At 48.3% G+C, this 7,857-nt stretch overlaps 1 protein-coding gene across 3 annotated transcripts in view; it reads right to left on the bottom strand.

Annotated features, from left to right (window-relative positions):
• Phyhip (phytanoyl-CoA 2-hydroxylase interacting protein) overlaps positions 1-5,017 on the bottom strand; it is a 13,823-nt gene extending 8,806 nt beyond the window's left edge. The window contains exons 1-4 of one of the 3 annotated variants that reach the window (XM_031361991.1): positions 4,933-5,017; positions 4,077-4,303; positions 2,886-2,967; positions 2,106-2,134 (exon numbers count right to left, since the gene is read on the bottom strand). The gene's annotated coding sequence lies outside the window, so the exon portion shown is untranslated. The remainder of the gene's footprint in view (positions 1-2,105; positions 2,135-2,885; positions 2,968-4,076; positions 4,304-4,932) is intronic. The other 2 variants (XM_031361992.1, XM_031361993.1) reach the window with 2 other exon arrangements.
• Positions 5,018-7,857: the final 2,840 nt, after the last annotated feature.

Here is a 7,857-nt window from a genome sequence, read left to right as displayed (position 1 = left end):
TCTCTCTCTCTCTCTCTCCCCACCCCACCCTGCACCTTCTTCTTCTTCCCTTGCCCAGGAGCTAGGGTGAGGGCACCTTGTGCCTACAAAATCAGGTACTTTTATTTATAGCTCCCAGAAAATCCAACCCACATTTTCCTGTCAATTAAGCCTGCTCCAGTGCCTGGCACCACTACATTAACCTGTGGACTGCCTGGGTGGCAGGAACAGGGAGGAGCGAGGGGATGATCGATGGCCTTATCTGCCCAGGTGGTCCTCAGAGTCCACTATTAACTCAGCTTCCCAGCCTGCAGCCCAATGTCTCTGGCTTCATGCACAGGACATCTATGGTCAAAGAATCATGGGAGTCCCCCTAGATCTTCACCAAACCGAGACAAATGGCATTGGGTATCTAGAAACAACCCTACAACAAACAATCCTACTATATAAAATTTTGGGAAGAGAGGTGTGGAGCAGCAAGGAGTTAACAGAGCCCTGGATACTGACAAGACGCTTCTGAGAGAGCTTTTTGCACCCACGAACATGAACACATACTCCCACCTCAGGACTTGAGTGGTTCCCACCCACATGCGATCCAGCCTACACCTGCCCCAAGCAGACACCTATCCCTGCCTTGATCCCTCCTCACTTTTGAGTCTTCCTAGAGGCCAGGGCAGCTTTGGTGGTGGGTGGAGACTCCAGGCCAGGCCCTTGTTCATCCCTTCTCCTCTCCCTTTCTGGGAGAGCTGCTCTCCACACCCTAGCCTAAGGTCTGTGAGAGTGGGGGCAGCTGGCACTACAAGGGCAGCCAGTCAGCATGGACAAAGGGTGGGTGTCAACCCAGCTCCTCTACACCCAGATGCCTAGGGAAGGGCAGCCGGTGAGGGACAGGTTGAGGCAGCACCCTAGGAACACCCACACTCCCATGTGAATCCACCCTAAGCAAGCATGTACACACCCCCACACAGGCAGGCATGCACACATACACATGCGCAAGGGATGCCCACATACCTCCGCATATACCTTCATAGACATCCTCATTCCTCCACACCCACCTACGCATAGATGTGCCCCCCTCTGCCTTGCACATTCTAAGAATGCCCCGGTATTTCCCCTGTGAGAGCTGTCGCCTTCATGCCAACCCGCACATGCTCATGTCCACACATACCCACAGGCATGTGCCCCTCGTTGTCACAAGTTGATATTTGAGGAAAAGAGGAAGCCACGGGCACTAACACATATGCATGCCACTTCCCTCAAGAGGACAAGCAACCCACATGGCTGCCTGTGCACAAGTGTATATTGGAGCACACATCACTCCTTTTGCCTGGATTCTGGTATTCTCTCCATGGAACCTTTTGTAGGTTCCAAGACAGACTTGGAAAACATGTTTGCTTCTGGCCACATTGGGTCAGCCTGACTCTTCACAGGCCAACAGGTTTGTACACCTACTCAAGTCTACCCACAGACAGAGGTTTGTGCCCACACTTCCCACCTACCCACCCTCTATTGCTTCCAAGTTGCCCCTCCCCACATAGAAACAGCCTGGTTGCTACAGTACTCCCTCAACATGTATTCCCACCCACATGACAAGTGACATGTCCACCCCCTAAAATTACTGCCTCTTGGAGCCCCTGCCACATATACCCACAGGCTACTCAGATAACCGCTGCCCCCGCACACATGTACCTCACGCGTAAAAATGTTCTGAAACATGCTACAAGCCGCTCAGAAACCCCAAAGGAACCTAACTGCGCTGAGACAGACCTATCTACGCAAGCTAGCCTCCAGCCTCCTCCCAACCATGCAGACACGTTGTACACACTGGGCCCCCTTCCCCAAGCCCATTCCAAAAAGCTACTGGCATGCCAGAGGGAAGGCTCCCCCACCCGGCTGAACCTTTTGGCATCGCCGACTGCGCAGAATGGTCACGGGATAACTAACTGTGTCGCCCCGGAGACCAGATCCAGCTGTTAAGCTCTTTGCCAAGGACTTAGGGGAAAGGGGACAAGGTCGCCAGGCCTGGCAACCCAGGTGGACAGCCAGGACAGTTGCGGGACCCTGGTGGCCACAGCTCTTAACCTCCCAGAATAGGCAGGATGGTTTGGGGGAAGAAGCGCACTTACCTGGCTTCAGCCGGCCCTGCAGAGGGATACTTGGAAGAGAAGGAAGGGAGAGACTCTGTGTGGGTGATGAGCTCTCCAGGCAGGGGACAGCAGCCTGACGCCTGGGTCACAGGCAGCGGGGCTCGCTCGCTCCTCTCTGGGCTACTGGGAAGTCGGCTTCCATACCCCACAGGCAGCTCCTGTCTGGCTCTGCAGCTATCGCTACTGCTCCCGGCAAGAAAACGGTGGCGGTGGCGTTGCTCGGAACCCAGCGAGTGAGCGCGCAAGAAGAGAGAGGCAGGAGCGAAATCAAAGCAGCGTGGAGGAGAGAGAGAGGCAGAGAAATCGAGAAGGAACAGGAGAGCCAGACCGAATCTGGCTCCACCAATGGGATCAGTGGCTGCTCAGCGTCAGGTGATAACAAGCAAGCTTGGTCCCTGCTCGCCCAGGCTTGTGGGAGGGGGAAAGGGCAGAGGGTCCCCTGGGAGCTATACAGATGTCCTTGGAGGCAGCAGCTGTAGCTTCTTCCACCTTACCCCCCCCCCGCCCCCCGATTCTTCCAGGATAAGATGCCTCCTGAAGTCCGTTCAACACACCCCCTACTTGGAAATCTCCGGCTTCAATTCAGCCCCCAAACTTTAAGGTGCTTGGAGGGGGGTGGAGCTTAACCCACGGGCTCAGGAGGCTGGGTAAGGGAAGGGTCTCAAAAGAAGTGTCTGAGCTGGGGTTGGTGGGAACCTTATCCTCAGTCCAGGTGGTCTCCTAGGAGACCTTCACTGATACACAGCACCATTTTCTTACCAACTCTTATCAAGAGAAGCCAGCCCAGCAGCCTTGGAGACTCTGGAGTGTCCAAGAGAATCTTCCAGCTGCTTAAGTGTCCCTAAGAAAAGGAGTGGGAGAGAGGCCTTGTAAAATAGGGAGGGATGCACAGAGGCAAGAATGTAGGGGGTGGAAGGATACACAGAGCTTTGAGTGTTCTCATCCCAACCACCCTCCAGGCTCCAGCCAGCAAAGCCCTGAGACTGAAGTCAGAAAGGACAACCAGCAGGAGGCTTGTCTACAACCCAGAACTCAGGCTGGTTGGAAGTCCCCAAAAGAACACTCAAGGGAATTTGATGGAAGCAACAGTGACCAAGAGGCAATACAATGATGAAAAACACAGGTTTTGTAGTCTGATGGAGATAGGAACAATTTCAGCTCTATAGTTTTCCAGCTAGGTGACCTTGGTCGAAGAAGACTGTCTCATTTGTGAAGTGGGCTGATAATACAAGTTTATTGTTATCGTGGAATAAGATCATTATGTAAATCACTTAGCTCTGGGCTTGGCACCTGAGAAATGTCAGCCAAGTAGTCAGAGTTGCTGTCTTTCACATGGTGGCAACCTCTGCTGCTGCAGAGTCTGCAGACTTCTAAGGGGTAGGAGGGACATTTGTAGGATACACTGAAGAGAATAAGGAGCCTCTGGTTGGCCCCTCTGTACCTATGGACATAATCAAGGACCAAAAATACGTTTTAGGGGCTAGGGAGATGGCTCAGAAGTCAAGAGCACTTGCAAAGAACCCAAGTTCCAGTCCCAGCTCATGACCATCTTTAACTCCGGCTCCAGGGCATCCCATTGCTCCCTTCTGGTCCCTGCTGACACTGTACGAATGTGGTGCTGTTGTATAATAGTTTCCTTCAAGATTGAAACATTCCATCCTGCAGAGAAGCTCCTTAAGCAGGAAGGTGAATAACTCAAAATAGATTCAGGAAGTCCCTGAAACTGACCAGAATCACTGGGCCCCTCTCTACCAGAGTAAGCAATAACGATAGCTTGAGAGTCCCTCTCAGAGGAGCAAGGCTGAGCTGCAAAGAAGACTCTCTGACAAACCAAGAAGATTCTGAAACCAAACCAGCTCCCGGGGGGTGGTGGTGGGGGCACAGAAACCAGCCGAACAGATGGGAAGAGGTTTAGACCAACTGAGGAACCTGGAAAGGACACCCTCTAACCTGCTGGGCAGCCTGCAGGCTGTGCAGTGTACTCCAGATTCCTGGCTTTGTGGACTGTCACCCATGCTGGGGTGGGCTTTGGTGATGCAGCACTCTTTGAGTCATTTCTGCTCCAGGAAGTAAGCCCTCAGCTGTAGTCCTGTAAGTATCCCCAGTAAAACTCATTGCTTTACCAAGCTGGGCTTTGGTGGTATCTGTGCCTTGGTTTGTCCTGGGCTCCTCCCTGTCTAGGGTAAGAAAATGTGTGTGTTCTCTCTCTCCAGGAAAACTTTTGCCACACAACATGTTCATGGACCTGCATGCAGGCAAAACACCCATGCACACACAATAAAATAAAATTTAAAACATTTTCCTCTGATAGATGGTAGTAGCACACATTTACGATCCCAGCACTTGGGAGATAGAGGCAGGCCAGTCATTGAGTTTGAGGCTAGCCTGGTTTATAGAGCAAGTTCTAGGACAGCCAAGGATACACAGAGAAACCCTGACTTGAAACAAGCAAACAAACAACAATAAAACCTTTTTTTTTCTATATTGAATTTTTGGTGATAGGGATTTTGCTCAGTTGGTAGAGTACTTGAATGCTGCACAGAGTATACAAACTTCACCCCAATATGGCAATGCATGCATGTAATCTATGCTTGGGAGGTAGAGACAGAGGAGAATCAAGAAATTCAAGATTATCCTTAGCTACATAGGGAGTTTGAAGCTAGCCTGAGCTATGTAAACTTTAATTGCATTTGTGTTAAGCATATACAGACTTTTATTTTTATTTCTTAAACTTCATGTAGTATTTAGATTGTGTTAGGTTTTAGTAAATTATGGAAGATAACACATAAGCATGCAAATTCCATACCAGTTGTTGAATAAAGTACTTGAACATCCTCTGGGTTGGTATCTGTGGAGATGTTGAATCCAAGCCCATCAGTGCTTAGACATAGCATCTGGCAAAGTCCTGGGTATAGATAGGGATTCAAAGCAGGAAGAGAGGCCGGTACCTACAGAGGAGATGGCAAATGAGAAGAGGTAAGGAATGGAAAGGGGGTGATGTGGGACAGCAGATGACTGAGGACTGAGGTCCTCAGAATGCAGAAAGCATTTGCTGAGCATCAAGCGTCATGCATGAAGAGTGACATGGGGTCTGTGTGGATCCTGGCAGCGTCAGTGACAATGACAGAATGCAGAGTCCACAGGATGCAAAGCCAAGCAGAAGCCAGGCCTGCCTTAAATGGGCGTGAGAACCTGAGCGAGTCTGGTCAGATCGTGAACCACAGAATGTGGAGTGATGTGTCACACAGGCAGGATTAAGCACCCCTTTGGCCAAACACAAGGGCCCGGCCCCTCACACGGCCCGGCCCCTCACACACCCACACTGAGATGTTGAAACTCAGAAGAGATTTGAGACATCACCTCCCAGTTAGGAACAGTTTCAGCTGTCTACCCTAAGACTAATCTGAAGGGCAGCAGGAAGGAAAGGGAAGATTCTCTGTGACTCAGTTTCTCTTCCTGTAAGAGGAAGAGTCCTGAACCATCTATGCTTCTCACCCTTTCAAGATGGCACATGAAGTCTGCCTGAGCTCATGAGCTACGGTGCGGTAGCAGCCGCATGAATGACCCTTTGTGTTGCTGTGTGCCTGTGAGCCAGACAAGCAGGTGAGGACACAGCCCTCTATGTCATGCCTCTTCTTGCCTCAAAGGACTCCTCTCAGAACAGAAGGGAAACTCATGGTCAGAGCAAAGCCAAGCCAAGTATAACTAGCTACACATAGGAAAACTATCAACCAACCAACCAAGTGGATGGGTTGTTCCATTGACTCTGTTTGGACTTCTTGTTGCTTTTAGACAAGGTTTCACTATGAAGCCTAAGGTCAGCCTGGAACTCATTACATAGACCTTGACCTCACAGAGATCTGTCTGCCTCTGCTTCTAGACTGTTGGGATTAAAGATGTGTGCCACCATCTTTTGTTGGTTTAGTAATCTTTCCTTACACAAGTCACACATGGTCATTGTAGAAAGATGTAAGCACTTCACTGTAAAAATTAAGAGAGAATTAAAGTCACTCGTCTCCTGCCTTTCAGAGATAGGTATACGGTATGTGCAAGTGGTTTAGTACTAAAAGGGGAGGCATTATAATCTGCTTTTCTGACTTAGCAATGGCCTTTGATTTATGATATGGTCTAAATTGCTGTCTTTGCTTCCATTGTCAGGTCCCTTTTGGAACCAACCCTCTACTCATCTGATTCTCTCTCTCTCTCTCTCTCTCTCTTTCTCTCTCTCTCTTTCTCTTTCTCTCTCTCATTCTAAACAATACTGCACGGAACATGTTTACAACAAAATTTCTTCTCGTGCCTCAATTGCACTTTTAATATATATGGAAATTTAAGTATGGTATCAAAATGCAGATTTAATAAACAATTTTTTTTTTTAAAGATCAGACAATTGTGATGGCTCACACTTCCAGCACTTGTGAGACTGCAACAGAAGAAATGCTTTGAGTTCCAGGTCAGCCTGGGCTACAGAGTGAGATTGTGTCCATTAAAAAAAAAAAAAAGTCAGAATCAAACCAAAGCAAACAGAACAAAACCACTACCCAAACGAAACAACACATTTATGTGACAACTGAAGGGATTGACTTGTTGTTGTTGTTGTTGTTTTGTTTGTTTGTTTGAGACAGGATTTCTCTGTGTAGTGCTGGCTGTCTTGGAACTCATTGGGTAGCCCAGGCTGGCTTTGAACTTAGAGATCTGTCTGCCTCAGCCTCCTGAGTATTGAGATTAAAGGGGTCGCTACCTCCGCCCAGCAAAAGTCCTTATTCTTTAGAAGCATATATTGTAATAGTTATAAATTAATAACATAATACATATGATTTGTTTCAAAATGATCTTTGTGGGTGGTGACTGAGATAAAACAAGAGTGGATAATTACTATGAAAGCTGGGTTCTTGGAGATCTAATGAGCTATTTTCTTCTACTTTTGTGCATCGTTGGAAGTTTCCACATTAGACATTATACCTAAGCCAAGACAGCAGCAACAACAAAGGCTCTTATTAAGCACCAGGACACAGTGCCATGCATGTGATTCGGAAGGCAGACTTGAGAGGTTGATCTGTCAACCTCATTAATCGAAGGGCTAATGGAAAACAGGCCCAGCCCCAAAGTTATAAAACTAGTATTCAATTTCAGATCTGAATACAAATACTCTATTCTACATAGTAGAGAGATGGCTAGCAAATGCAATTTGATACACTATAGAAAGAGCCTTTTTTAAAAAAATGCAGATTTTATTTATTTTATGAGTGTTTTGCCTGCATGTATGGAGGTGCATCTTACCAGTGGTTGGGAGCCACCATGTGTGTGCTCAGAACTAAACCTGGGTTCTTTCCAAGAACAGCAAGTAGTCTTAACTGCTAAGCCACGTAACCAGCTCCAGCCCTAATGCTGCTTATGCACTGTGTAAAATCAAAGCGTAGATCTTCTTTTTAGGTGAGCTGAGTGTGGAGATCCCATGAGCCAACAAAGCATATGCATTCGTAAAACCCCTTGTCCCTTCATTTGGGCTCACAGTGAAAGGCAGGAGGAATGGCTGGCCACGAGCAGTGCTGGGGTCCACCCTGCCGACTTACTTTTACACTCTGAGGCTGCAATTTAGATATCCTGCAGCTTTCAGTGACCATGCTTTTCCTGATCTAGAGAGAAAAGGAAGGAGCTGAGCCTAGTGGCACAGCTAATTTAGAGGATGAAGCTAGATCACCAGTTTGATGCTAACTTGGGCATCAAACTT

This window comes from Mastomys coucha, unplaced genomic scaffold (assembly GCF_008632895.1).
Source record: "Mastomys coucha isolate ucsf_1 unplaced genomic scaffold, UCSF_Mcou_1 pScaffold9, whole genome shotgun sequence".
In the NCBI taxonomy this organism is placed as follows: Eukaryota; Metazoa; Chordata; class Mammalia; order Rodentia; family Muridae; genus Mastomys; species Mastomys coucha.
The sequence above is the reverse complement of the archived record's forward strand: the minus strand, read 5'-3'. Positions and strand labels throughout refer to the sequence as shown.